This window comes from Eulemur rufifrons, chromosome 8 (assembly GCF_041146395.1).
Source record: "Eulemur rufifrons isolate Redbay chromosome 8, OSU_ERuf_1, whole genome shotgun sequence".
NCBI lineage: Eukaryota > Metazoa > Chordata > Mammalia > Primates > Lemuridae > Eulemur > Eulemur rufifrons.
This window is the reverse complement of record NC_090990.1, coordinates 38368302-38383256: the sequence shown is the minus strand read 5'-3', so window position 1 is coordinate 38383256 and position 14955 is coordinate 38368302. Positions and strand designations below refer to the sequence as shown.

At 36.4% G+C, this 14955-nt stretch overlaps 1 protein-coding gene across 2 annotated transcripts in view; it reads right to left on the bottom strand.

Annotated features, from left to right (window-relative positions):
* Positions 1 to 14955, bottom strand: part of ZFYVE9 (zinc finger FYVE-type containing 9) — a 148336-nt gene that overhangs the window by 90223 nt on the left and 43158 nt on the right. For both annotated transcript variants that reach the window (XM_069477942.1, XM_069477943.1), the window contains exon 2: positions 6112 to 6217. The gene's annotated coding sequence lies outside the window, so the exon portion shown is untranslated. The remainder of the gene's footprint in view (positions 1 to 6111; positions 6218 to 14955) is intronic.

Below are 14955 nucleotides of genomic sequence, written 5' to 3'. Positions count from 1 at the left end.
TTTTCCCTCTTTTTCATGTTTTCTTACTCAGCCTTTATGGGAAAATTGTAATCTGACCTTCCTTCTCATATATACCAATACAAAGCTAAGCAGAATTTTCTTTCAGTTTGGAAAGAAAATTTTTTCAAATTTTCTTTTGAAATAGATAAGCATGGAGATCATGATAATGGATGAAAAAAAGGGATAATAGCTAACATTTATTTAACACCTACTGTGCACTCTTGGCATTCTGTTAAGCAGTTGACACACCTAGCGTAGACTCCCAGAGGATGTTTTTGGATGGATTAACACTAAGGAAAGTTTTGGAATGGTATTTAAAAGAAGAGGTTTAAAAATAACCAGGTTAGAGTCATCATTAGCATTTGGGACTAATTCCCTCACCCCCATGCTTAAACTTTCCTGTTATTTCCCTCTTGAAAAAAATTCTATAAGCTTTTATAATAGAAATGTAATTTTATACCAGATAAAATGCATCCTTTCCCAACATCTGTTATTTGTCTTTGTTTGTTTGTTTGTTTTTTAAGAGACAGGGTCTCACTCTGTTGCCGGGGCCAGAATACAGTGGCATAATCACAGCTCACTGTAACCTCAAACTCCTGGGCTCAAGGGATACTCCTGCCTCAGCCTCCTGGGTAGCTGGCACTAGGCACGCATGCCACTCACTGTCCCTTATTATATGAATAGTTTTTTAAAAATGTGTCTAATTATTTTCAGACCAAAATCATTTCTTATACATGCCACTTCATTTTGATAAAGACTGCATATTAAATCTGTCTACTAATGCTAAGAGCAAATTAAATTTCTCACAACACATAATCTAGCACATTTAATATACAACTATAAGACTCAACAGCATTTTATGGTCATTATATATAAAACATTAGTAAACAAATAATCAGATCAATATATTTATTGTACATCTACAGTATGCAAGGTACTATGATCAATTCAAGTCTCAGACATCATCCCTAACGTCAAAAAAGCTTATAATTTAAAGTGTAAACAATGCTAAAAAAATTTAAATAATAAATGATTTTTTTTTTTTTTTTTTTTTGAGACAGAGTCTCACTCTGTTGCCCAGGCTAGAGTGAGTGCCGTGGCGTCAGCCTAGCTCACAGCAACCTCAAACTCCTGAGCTCAAGGGATCCTCCTGTCTCAGCCTCCCGAGTAGCTGGGACTACAGGCATGCACCACCATGCCCGGCTAATTTTTTCTATATATATTTTTAGCTGTCCATATAATTTCTTTCTATTTTTAGTAGAGATGGGGTCTCACTCTTGCTCAGGCTGGTCTCGAACTCCTGAGCTCAAACGATCCACCCACCTCGGCCTCCCAGAGTGCTAGGATTACAGGCGTGAGCCACCACGCCCGGCCATAAATGATTTTTAATAACAACTCAGCACAAGAGAAACCAAGTGAGTAACTTATCAGATAAAACAGATAAGTGCTATAGAATAAGCACTACAGAAGTACAAAGGTTATTTAAGTTCATCATTTTTCATTTGAGCTCTTGGCTCAAATATTACTTTCACAGGGAAAATACTCTCTGAACAACCAGAAAAGGTGATGCCTCCTCCTGTAATCTCTCATAGCACCCCTATATTTCTTTTCCTTTATAATATTTATCATCATTTATAAATATACATCAGTGTGATTATTTGATTAATGCTCATCTCTTCCACCAGACAGTAGGCACCACAAAGGTACCCACCAGACTGTGTTCATCATGTATTTCCAGTGATTAGCACAGAACCTGAGGTGGTATCTATTCAATTAATACCTGTAGAATGAATAAATAAATGAACAGTGTATGAACAACCAGTCAGTAAGTTGTACTAAGCTTCAATTACAATAACTGATTCAGGCAAGCACCAAAAATGAATGCTAAACCATTAGGTAAATAGTGATTGCAGAAGATGATACTCACAGTGCCTCAAAGTATCATTTCATAGATAAATTGTTAATTTCAAAGGAGGTAATGTATGTTCACAATGAAGAGACACGGCAATCACAACCTTAACCAAATGATTTAACTTAGCATCACCAACAGTTCAACAAGCTGACATCATGTATTTTCTAATGTGACGCAATGAGAAATATAAAACATCACCTATACAGTATTCTTGCCAAAAATAATTACTCTGAATTTAATCATGAGGAAACAATTAGACAAATCTAGACTGTGAGGCATTCTATACTTGAACTCTTTAAAAAATTCAATGTAAAAACTTTTTTAAAAAGTATAAAAAACAAGACCATTCTAAATTAAAAGAGACTAACCAGATTAGATAACCAAATACCACACATGAGCACTGACTAGATCAGGGGTGGGGAACCTGCAGCATTAAGGCCACATATGGCCTTCTAGGTCTTTAAGCGCAGCCTTTTGACTGAATCCAAATTTTACAGAACAAATCCTCTTATTTTTATTAATACATTTTCACTTGTCTTTTATATTTTATTTTTAAAATGAACATATTTAAAATACCAAAGAATAAATTAAATTTCAACGAAATAATCTTCCCAGATTGACTGGCATAATTAGAACATTAGTAAACCATAAGAGCTAAATTGATGGCTGCCACATTCATGATTTAGTTCTAACTTCTCCTGCCTGACTGGCGCCACTGCCGCACAAAGCTGATTGGTGAGAGTTTATGGGGGTCGAGTATGCCAGTCTGTTCCTAGGTTTTGACAACGGTGCACTGTGTTTCTGTTTGAAGTGGAATTTGTGAATAAGTTGCACCGCTCAATAGTATTTTTTAATTCTGTCTGCTTAACAGCCATCATGTTAAAGACAACCAAGAGAATGGTGAAGGAAGAAAACTACTTTTAATGACTGGGAATTGCAATATTATGTTGTTTCTACTTAAGATGAGATGATTTGCTTGCTTTTTGATACTGCAATATCAACACTAAAGAAATTCAACACTTATCAGCACTGTAATACTCATAAGGACCACAAATATTTCATATTAGAGGGAGAGGCACGAAAGGTTGTACTGCAGAAATTAAAAGATGAAAAGCAAAAGCAAAAAATTCTTTCAAGCAACAATAAGACCTGGAAACAATGAAACTGAAACAACTTATAAAGTAGCTTATATACTCAGGAAAAAAGGGAAGCCATTCAATGATGTAGAAATTGTGAAAGAATGCACTGTCAAAGTTATAGGATGCTTAGACCCCAGTAACATTTCAAAGTACAAACAACTGCCTCTTTCAAGGAGAACCATAACTAATCAGCAGCATGAATTAGCCTTCAACTTAACAGAACAACTTCATGCAATACTTTAAAAGGAAAATATACATTATTCAATTGCTTTGTATGAATCAACTGATACTACTGACTCCACACAGGTTTTATACTTCATTTGGGTCATAATAGAAGATTTTCTTTGCTATGAAGAGTTACTCACTTTGGGCACTCTTACCAACAGAATACAGGGAATAGATCTCTTCAACAACTTTCAAGATAAATGTCATGAAGCTGGACTGAATTTGGTAAATATAGTGAGTGTATGTACAGATGGTACAGCTTCCTTACAGGAAAACATGACAGATTTACTGCAGACAAAAAAAGTATTAACAGATCCAGATGCTCTCATTTCTTTTCATTGTATCTTGTATCAGCAATATCTCTGTACTAAACCAACTATTTTAAGTGACACTTTGCAACAAGTTATAAGCATTGTTAACTATAATAGTGCAAATGCAACACAGCATAGTCAGTTTCATAACATGCTAAAGTTGAACAATGAGGTATTCAGTGTGGATTTGCCATATCATTATAAAATGTGTTGGCTATTGCAGGGACAGGTGTTAGCCAAAATTTTATCTCTGCGAGAATAGATACTTAATTTTATGAAGGACAGAATCAGCAATGTGACTTATTCAAAGATTTCTACAGGAATGTAGCATTTCTGTGTGATAGCACGTCAAATCAAAATGACTTGAATATTTCTTTGCAAGGCAAAATTAAGTCTATATATGATACATGGCAAAAGATCCAAGTATTTCAAAAAAAGCTATCTTTTTGCAAAACACTTCTTCAAAAGGAAAATTCAAGATGAATATTTTTCCCTAGTTAGCAAAAGTCATTGATGCGCAGGATGATATATGCAAATCATTTGAAGAATACCCAACTGTTATACACCTATTAATTGGAGAATACAATGAAATGTTCACTGACTTTCAGAATCATGACATCACAAACAAATTGGCATTTCACCCTCACCTAGTTGGTATCACTAAGGCACCTAAAGAACTACAGATGGAATTGAGCTCTCAGTAGATGACATTTTAAAGTCATTGTTTGATGCTAAGAAAGATTCAACTGAAATATTGAAACATGTAGTAGAATACCCACGCCTTGGCAACATGTCCAAAAAATGCTTTCTGGGTTTTCAACCACTTATTGCTGTGAATGAATCTACATTCTCCTACCTAACCCAAATCAAGACGCCCTTAAGGTCACAAACAACTGATACCCATCTAAAGGATCAACTGAAACTGCGGACCTCCAAGCTATAACCAAATATTCAAATGCTTTCCAACAAAAAGCAAACATAACAAAGTCATTAAAAGGTTAGTTAACTTTAAAATTAACAAATAGTTTTCATTTTCTGTAATTATTAACTACATAATAGATAGATTGTTACAAACTAATGTACATTTTTTAAGTATATCTAATTGAAGTTTCTTAAATGCAGCCTTAATTTGATTACAGCTAAATTAATGCAGCCTTCCAACATGAAAAGGTTCACCAACCCCTGTATTAGGACAGTATTGTTCAAGGTGCCAATCTTCAAGAATATCATAGATCAACACACGGTTTTCCTCATGGATAAAGACTTGCTACCAAAAATGTCTGCTGAACTAAACAGAAGTCTTTATCTCTGCATGGAACAGCTCAAGAAAGGCAGCTGGTTGGTAGGCCATACCTTAGTTGAGACAGCAGTAATGAAAAAGAAAAAGTTGAGGAGGTATGTCCAGTCTATTAAAAACACATTCCTTCAGTGAGCTTAGTCACACAGCCGCATCTAGCTGTAAAGAAGGCTGATGAGACTGCCCTATCCCAGCTGCAGCTACTATAAAAGGGGAAAATGGATTTTGGTGGATTTAGTGGATAACTGATAGTATTAAAATATTTCATACAGTGGATGGAAAACTTCCTGAAGAGGCAACGCCTGAAGGGTAAGATTTTGCCAGGTGAAGGCAGAGAAGGGTATTCCCTTCTCACACTCTCATGTAAGAAGGCTAGGGGACAAGAAACAGCATGCTAACTGCAGACCCAGAAGTTTTAGTGAAGAAGACATCACTGCCAAGTGCCTCTGCTCCATCATCAACTGAAGAGAAAAGGGGCTCAGTTTCCTATCAAATACTGTTGGTCCCATGCCTTTCCTCACAGCTTACATGGAAAAATCAGAGAACTCAGCCAGAATATGCAACATTCCATTAGTGAATGGTATAATCAGTTTCTGAAACCAATCTCACCTGCACATCCTCCCCCATTCACGATGCTAACAGTCTTAAGACTCGAAAAAAACACCTAAGATGATTCCTAGTCAGAAAAAAGTCCAGGATTCCTGCTCTACAAGATTAACAAAATACTTCCAGTTTTCTGCTGGAAATTATTGCTCTTCATTAGTCCAAAATATAAAATAAAATAATGTAATTAAATTTACACTTTTGATTCCTCATCCCCAAATTAGCTTTAACTGTTTAGCTCTTGCATGATGACTAAGAAACATAAACGACCATAGTTGGCCAGATATACCATTATTTTCTCTGAACGATATTGCTCAAATCCATGTTCTTTTTTCTGAAATTATCATTGTATGCTCAAGGTAACAGGAAGTTGACTCTAAAAGGGAGGAGCCAGCACTAGTAGAGAAATTAGCTTTGTGACATAATTTAACAGTAATTTTAAAATATCCTTTTCCTCTGGATTTAAATCAAATTGTTCTGAAAAATTATACTCCTGATTTAACAAGACACAATGTTATAAACGAAGCAAGCAGCATATATACATCAGCATTATTTTCTACAGAGCTAGCTAGTTGTTTTCTCAAGATCAACCTCTAAGAGAAATAAAAGCATTACTTTTCTTACCTTTTCCCCCTTAGACATGTGATAAGGAACAGACCTCTCTGTGCTTACTCATGATGCTTGCTGCACCACCAGCCAGTCCTGCTGATTCAGTATGTTCCGCTTGATCCTAAAGAAAAAACACATTGCTCATTACATTTGCTAAAACAATAAGCCCTAATTTTCTTCATATAAATCCATCACAGCCAGACAAATAAAAGCAATGGGGCTTAACAATAAATTACAATTACACCTTCAAATTCAAAGACCTGGCCAGCATGCAAGGCAGCAGAAGACACATTTTATTGTCTAAGAAGGCCAAAAGTGAAATGTTGCAACGAAGAGTTAAGAACATTTGCACCCTTATTTTCAATGGATAGTGCAAAGTGAAACGTCAACAGCAGGTACTTTCTACCCAGTGACTTTAATTATGTTAATTCATAAATATACCACTTACTTTATATTACAATAGGCCCTCCAAGAATCTAAAGCTAAGAAAACTGATGCTTCACAAGAATATTCTGTTGGTGTGAATTTTTTTCTATACATCCAAAATTCTTGAGTTTCATAATCTTCCTGCTGAGATTTTTATTGCCAAACTGGTTTTCCTCCAAATGGAGTGTCTTTTGATTCTATTTCTCCTCCACTGCTTAGAAGCAATGGATCTATTAACCCAATATTAACCTTTATTATCAGGGGTATGCATCAAGAGAAATTTCCTAACATTATTACAAATATTCCATTATCTGATATGAAAAATGATGTACTTTCTAAAAAATAAGAGAGTAAGAAAAAGGTCTAAAATTCAAGTTTCCAGAGACCAATTACTGGTAAAAGATTTTCTTGTCTTGAGAATTTGAAAAATATGTGCATGCTATGATATACTCTACATAAGAACAGCTATTGATGCTAACAAACAGATTTACATCTATCAAATAAAGGACTAAATCATATCCAAGTATGAAAGGGCTGTATGGGGTATAAGTACCAAGGTCAAAATGAGAATGAGAGAAAGTAAGGTTCCCTCCCTCTAATGCCTAGCTAATTAAAGATTTTCTTAAAAAATAAAAATTAACTCTATAGATTCAAAGTCGAATCATGTGTGTGTGCATATATATATATATATATATATTTTTTTTTTTTTTAATGTGTGAAGCAAGTCCATTAATGTGATGGTTAATTTTATGTATCAACTTGACTGAGACATGGGGTACCCAGATTAAACACTATTTCTGAGTATGTGTGTGAGGGTGTTTCTAGATGAGATTAGCATTGCGTCAGTGGACTGAGTAAAGCAGACTGCCTCTCCTCACTGTGAGGGGGCAAGATCCAATCCACTGAGGGCCTCACTAAAACAGAAGGAGGAAGAGGAAATTCTCTCTCTCTCTCTCTGACTGGCTGAGCTGGGACATGAGTTTTCTGCCCTTAGACTGGGGTTTACACCACCAGCCCTCCAGTCTCCAAACTACACCACCAGCTTTCCTTGGTCTCCAGCTTATTGCAACAGATTCTGAAACTTCTCAGCCTCTAGAAATGCGTGAGCAAATTCCTTATAATAAATAAATACACGTGCACACACACACAATTGGTTCTATTTCTTTGGATAACCCTGATTAATAAAAACAGTATTTTGGAATCTTCTCAAACATCACAGGTTTTTCTACTGGAATTAGATTCCTTGTCCTTCTAGTCTCAGCTAGCAAAGCCTCAACTTTAATTAAATCCAACCATCTACCTACTATATACATTTCCCTATGCAGCTGAAATATGGCTGGAGGAAAATCAAGACAGTGTCTGGTCTCAACTTTACATTTATTACTTCAAACTACAATTTCCTCAATCTGCTTTGAACCCTGTACCTCATCTCCTCCTTCTAATATGCCTGGCATCCTTTAATTCCAATCATTCCATTTTTAGTTCTTCCAGAAAATAAACCTCTAGACTCCTGCAGGACGAAAGGGAAAGTTACTTGACTACATAGGATAGAGCACAGTATCTGCAAAACTGATCATTTCTTGTATCATCTTCCAACCAATCTCTGTTTTCATTACCACACCTCACCTAAGCCTTTAGAGATGCCTGGAATCGCCACATAAGTGTCTCTAAGGCTCTGTGGGGTACCTACTTGTTGCTCACATATCTCCCTCTGCAAGCAAGTGGCTTACTGCTTCTTCAGTTCACAGACCTGCACTCTTTTCATTTGTTGAAATCTCTCATCCATTGTTATCTCCTCTCCTGTTTCTTCTTACCATTTTAGTGGGGGTTTCAGGGAAGAAGAGGTATCAATCCAACCTGTTTAAACATTAGTCTCCATTCTTATCTTTTAAAAGTGACATATAATAAAATATATTATTACATTCTTTCTTAAAAGTAGATTTCAAGTTTCTAATGCCCTAATAAGTAAATTAAGAAATAGTTCAGACAAACAAAGGGATGTGTAGTTTTTCAGCATGACATAGAGATCCCTTCAGAATGTGGTCTCTGCCTCTTCAATCTGCACTCCCACCACTTCCCTAAGCTCCAATCATACCAAATTATAGAATTTCTTGTGACATGCTCTATCATGCTTCTCTATCACTGCATGTTCTATGCCTCTATGCCGATGTTGGAAAACTCTTGTCACTCTCCTCTGCCTAGCTAACTCACATTTACCCAAGGTTCAATTCAAACTCACCCTCAACCCAATCTGAGAAGTGTTTCCTGATTCTCTACGGACTGTTTTAGAAGAGTCACCCTGGCTGGGCGCGGTGGCTCATGCCCGTAATCCTAGCACTCTGGGAGGCCAAGGCGGGAGGATTGCTCGAGGTCAGGAGTTTGAGACCAGCCTGAGCAAGAGCGAGACCCCTGTCTCTACTAAAAATAGAAAGAAATGATCTGGACAGCTAAAAATATATATAGAAAAAATTAGCTGGGCATGGTGGTGCATGCCCGTAGTCCCAGCTACTTGGGAGGCTGAGGCAGGAGGATCGCTTGAGCCCAGGAGTTTGAGGTTGCTGTGAGCTATGCTGATGCCACGGCACTCTTGCCTGGGCAACAGAGTGAGAGACTCTGTCTAAAAAAAAACAAAAGAAGAAGAGTCACCCTATGCTCATCTCATGCATGTCTCTGTTAATGGCAGCACTTATCAAATGAATTTACATTGTCAGTATGCCTGTCTCCCCCACTGGACTGTAAGTTCACTGAGAACAAGGGCTATGGCTTCATTCTCTGTAACCCAGGGCATGGCACATTGTTCAACAAATGCCACATGAAGAAATAAACCAAAGCAAACTAATGAAGTCCACATTTAAGTAATCAACCTCATGATAAAGATTTCTCCCTCCCTGAAAAACAAATACTTGTGAATATGTGTGTGTTGGAGGGAAGAAAGACAGTAATCAAATGCAAGAGAAAAACAAAAGGAGAGAAATTACCCAGTGGGAGGGAGAAAAAAGTGACAATGAGTTAAATAATTGAGAAAATATATCATTATTATATAAGTATGGGATCTTTGACATAATAACTGCCCTTCTAGATATTTATCTGAAGGAAATAATTGGATAAATAGAAAAGATGTGGAATAACTATGAGATTGATGTTTAAAATAGTAAAATACTGGGGAAAATATTTTTAAAATTTTTTAGAGATAAGGTCTTGCTATGTTGCCCAGGCTGGTCTTGAACTCCTAGCCTCAAGTGATCTTCCCACCTTAGCCTCCCAAAGTGCTGGAATTACAAGTGTGAGCCACTGCACCTGGCCAATATTAGGAATAATTTAAATGTCAAGTGAAAGGAACAATTTACAAAATGGTACAAATAGTTAAAGTCCCCATATTTGGGACTGCAATATGGGGGAAAGTTAAAGAATCATTTAAAATTAAGAATCAAAAATTTTCTTTTTTATGGGGGGGCAAGGGCAATATACGTAACCTAAACTTTTATACCCCCACAATATGCTGAAATAAAAAAAATTTTTTCTTTTTTAAATAAAGCTATAAGAAAAAATGATAGGAATAAAGATGTTTAAAATATACAATGCAAGCAATTCATAGGAATCTCTGACATGGATATGTTTGAAACAGAAGAGGTATTTATGAAAGTAACAATTTCCAAAATCCTGGCCATCAATTTAAAAAAAGAAAAGAAAATGATGAGTATAAACTAGAAAATATTCTCCGTCAAAAATGTTTCCTATCTTGGCTCTGATTAATGCTATTTCCCACAAAACAATTCAATATCTGACAAGTAACTAAACTTCCTTTTTCTTAATTAAATTTTTTTTTAGAGATAGGGATCTCACATATGTTGCCCAGGTCTGGACTCAAACTTCTGGGCTCACACAACCCTCTTACCTCAGCTTCCCGAGTGACCAGGACTACAGGTGAGCACAACCATGCCCCACTCAATAACCAAACTTCGTAACACTTCTATCAGGAAGTCTGTCAGACTAAATATATACAAAATAGCATTCAATCTTTTAAAGTCCTCTTTCTCAGTTAGGGAACTGCTCTTAGTCTGAGCAGGGCTCTCAAATATGTATGGCAAATCGTATTTCAAAAAATGGCTGCTGTAGTATCTCCCATCCCACATGATCTTCTTAAAGTGACTGTGACATTCCTCCAATTGAATGGTGAAATCTATGTCTCCTTCCTCTAAACCTGGGCAGACCTTCATGACCACCTCAACTGAACTAAAGGGAAACTACATAACTTCTAAGGGCTGGTCAAAAAAATATCTGCTTGGTCTTTTTGGAACACTCACTCTTGGAACCCAGTTACTGTGCCAGAGAAACCACATGGACAGGCCACAAGCAGGTGATCTGGCCCATGAGTCTCCACACATGTGAATGAGCAAGCCTCATGATGACTCTGGCCCTAGCCACTGTCTGACTAAAACTTCATGAAGACCCTAAGAGAGAACTACCTAGCTGAGCCCAGTCAATCCCCAGAACCATAGAGATAAGAATTGTTATTTTAAGATACTGCATTTTGGTATAACTCATTACATAGCAATAGACAAATGGAATAGCAGGTTAGTAATTTGATATTCTTCAAACCAATCTCAAATAAACATTTTAAAGAAAAGGGTAACAACCATAAGAAGAAAGGTAAAAAAGAAGATCCACTGGTGGTAGTCTCTCCTCTACTGAGCTATTTAGCTCTGACTCCAATTTTGTATATACCACTCAGTAAAAAAAGCTGTGGGCCTCTTAAGAGTACAGCTTAGGAAACAACTAATGTTATTCAAGCAAAAAGCTAGGTGAGAGAGGGGGGTCGTACCTCCACTTAGAACAGCTTATCAAAGTTTTCCTCCAAACCATATACATTACTCTACTAATAGGCAAGGATTTCTGGTGAATGCATTTTTAATCTCATTAATTTTCCAGTTCAGTTTAGTACTCCTTACAGATTGGCACCCCAGGAACTTACCTAGCTAGCCAGCTCCATGATGAGTCTATGCATCATCATCCACCTATCTCATCAACCCAAAAACTTAAGTGCCATTCTGTATACTATCCTCTCCTTCTCCCTCCTCTACATTCAGTTTAACATCAAGTTTTGTTGATTCTGCCATTTGTTCCTACAAATCCATCCATTTCTTTCAAGTCTCCAATTGCCATATCCAATACCACCTCCATCTTTCTGTTACCCAGATTTTAGCAAGCATCCTAACTAGTCTCCCAACTCCCTATTTTACACCCATCTAGCCTATTCTCCACACAAATACAAAAACCAAATCTGATTATATCATTTCCATACTTAACACCACTCAATGGCATCCTACTGCTCTTAGGATTAAGTCCATGCCTCCGGAACATAGCTGACAATGCCCTGTTTGATGTGGTTTCTGCTTACTTCTATAGTATGACATTTTACTCTCTATTCTCAAATTTTTACTCTGTGCACTAGTCATCTTGATCAACATGAATTCTGAATGCTGAATTCTCAATCTTGCCTATCTCCATTTCCCAAAATAGGCCTGCATACCAATACATGCTATAACATGGATGCCCTAAAAACATTATGCTAAATGAAAAAAGCCAGTCACAAATGACCACATATTGTGTGGGTCTATTAATATGAAATGTCCACAATAGGCAAATCCATAGAGACAGAAAGTAGATTAGTGTTGCCTGGGGCTGGGGAGAGAAAGAAACAGGGAGTGACTGCTAAAGGATAGGGGTTTCTTTCTGGAGTGATGAAAATGTTCTGGAATTAGACAGTGGTAATAGTTACACTACTCTGAATATACTGAAAACCACTGAATATATACTTTAAAAGTGAATTTTATGATATTTGAATTATGTCTAAAGAAAACAGTTTTCAGAGAACAAGCCTTCATAGATGTTATTATTTAGGCCTTGAATAGTCTCCAACACTTTACCCCTGCCACTGTTACTTTCATTTTACCTATTTTCCTCATGCTACCCTAGACTTCTTCCATGAAGCCCTTCTGATATAGGTCTGAGATAGATGCCCCTCATTCTTGTATACCTTTTACCCCTATCATAGCACTTTTCAACTGATTCATTATTTTTTTAAACTGTTTGTCTCTCCCTTCCAGGCTATTAAGGTTTTTCAGGATAGAGATCGTTTCCATCTTTTTACCATTGTATCACTAGTATATGACACATGTATGGCACAGAGTAAGTGCTCACTAACCACTTGGGATACAAATTAAAACAAATAAAGGACTTACTTTAAAAAACACTTCCCCTAGGAAATTTTCTGATATAAAGGATCCCAAGAGTTGTGCTGATACTGCCAAAACTTCAATGTATTTATTATTTCGAAGTTTATTAATGCCAATATAAAATTATCAGTTTGCATACTGAAGAACAGTTCAAACTTATATCATGTTTTATCAAGGTTTTGCACTTTCTATCCACAATTACAACTCTTTGGAAAGTTCCTATTAGTTTGACGACTTACCTTTAAAGAAAAAAAAAAGTCTGATTCAAGAATATGAATACAGCAATGGAATATCTGGCAAAACAGAGATTGGATTTCAAATCAACCATTACTAATACATAATGAATACGTAATATACCTGCTTGATGTTTAATCCAAATGAACATTTTTTATGAATAGTTAGTGGAGCTTGGCGGAAAGAACACTGGCACAAGAATCTGGCAGATGCAGGTTTGAATTCAAGCTCTAGTATGTAACAGCTGTTGCTACTCTGAGCAAGATACCTGACTTTCAGTTTCTTTATACTTTATATAAAAACTATACTTTGCAGGATATTTTTAATGAAGAAGAAGAACGTGTTTATATAAAGTGTCTTGTACAGACCTGATAAGTAAGTGCTCAATAAGTAGTAGCTGTTATTATTCATCATCAAAAAGCAATTTGTGTGAAAGAATTAGAACAGAAAGGCAAATAGTGCAATTTGTACCATGAAACCAACCAGTGGACTAGTTTGTTTCTACAGTTAATAATCCATCAGGGCCATTGGTCTTAAGTGATCAATTCAAGTCTGAACAATGAAATAGAAAAATAGGAACAAAAAAGTAACCCAACTGCTCAACTTTCTGAAGAGGCTAAGTAAATTTGATCCTCAAAAGAGACCCTTTGAATATGAACACCCTTACAGTGGCTGAAAAAAGAAATGAGATAATCTCTAAGAAGAGTTTTATTCCTGCAGATCAAGACCAAAGTACATTAAGAGAGTAGGATCTGGGAATCTGACATTGTTACTACTCCACATTCACACAGGGCTTCAATTTCCAGGATATCAATCTGGCATCTTTCACAAACATTGAATCCTCAGTCCAGAGCTATAAAGAACAAGGTGATTGTTTTCATTTAGGACACACTGAACAAAAAGCCTGGTAGTTCAACAAATATTGGAAAACGTGATAACAGATGTATCAAATATATATAGGCAGTGAAATCCCTAGAACAGCAACTGATTTAAGATCAGGACTAAAAGAAGGAGCATGTTTAATTCTCATGTCTGAAGTAGTAAGACTCACAGCCATGTAAACAAATTTGTTCATTTATGACACAGGGCCAGAAACTATTGAGATATACAACATCTCTGTGGATTAACTTTACATGTCAACTTGACTGGGCTAAGGAATGCCTAAATACCTCATTAAACATTATTTCTGGGTATGCCTGTGAGAGTGTTTCCAGAAGAGATTAGCATGTGAATTGGACTGAGTAAACCAGATTGCTCCCACCATGATACATACCTATATATTTATACATCATTCTGTGTGTATGTAATAAGATTTATTATAAAGCTCATGCATTGGTTCATGCAATTATGGAGGAAGAATTGTCCATTGATCTGGTCTCTGCAAGCTAGTGAGCCCTATCTCCTACTGGTTGATTCTCTGAAGAATCTAAAGTAGTACATAGATTGTGCATGAGTGAACCATTAATCAATATCATATTAGCCCAAGTCCATACCTCTAATTTCTAGATGACAGATATCTATTGGATTATCTTTGCCAACAGAATGCTAGAATTATCTATCCCCATCTCATACATATGCACATATTTTTATTGCAAGATAAAATGCCATATTCAGGGGAAACCTAGCCACCTAACCAGTTTATCAGCCTGGTATGAGCTCCTGATCTAAGATGAATTACAGACCCTTCTAGGCTATGCCTGGGAGACAGGGCTATAATCACTGCCTTTGAATTCTATGATATATCCTAGTATCCTTATAAAACTCCCCTTTTTTCCCTAACTTAGCTCCAGTGGTTGCTTTAACAATAGTATGATATAAATTGAGGCAAACAACATCAAAATCACAGTTTCAACTTTAACAGCACACCTAAAATTCAAAGATCAGCTACTACACTAACTCAGATATTCTATGATCAACACATAGATAATAAATAAGAAATAAATTCACGGAGAGAGGGGTGGGT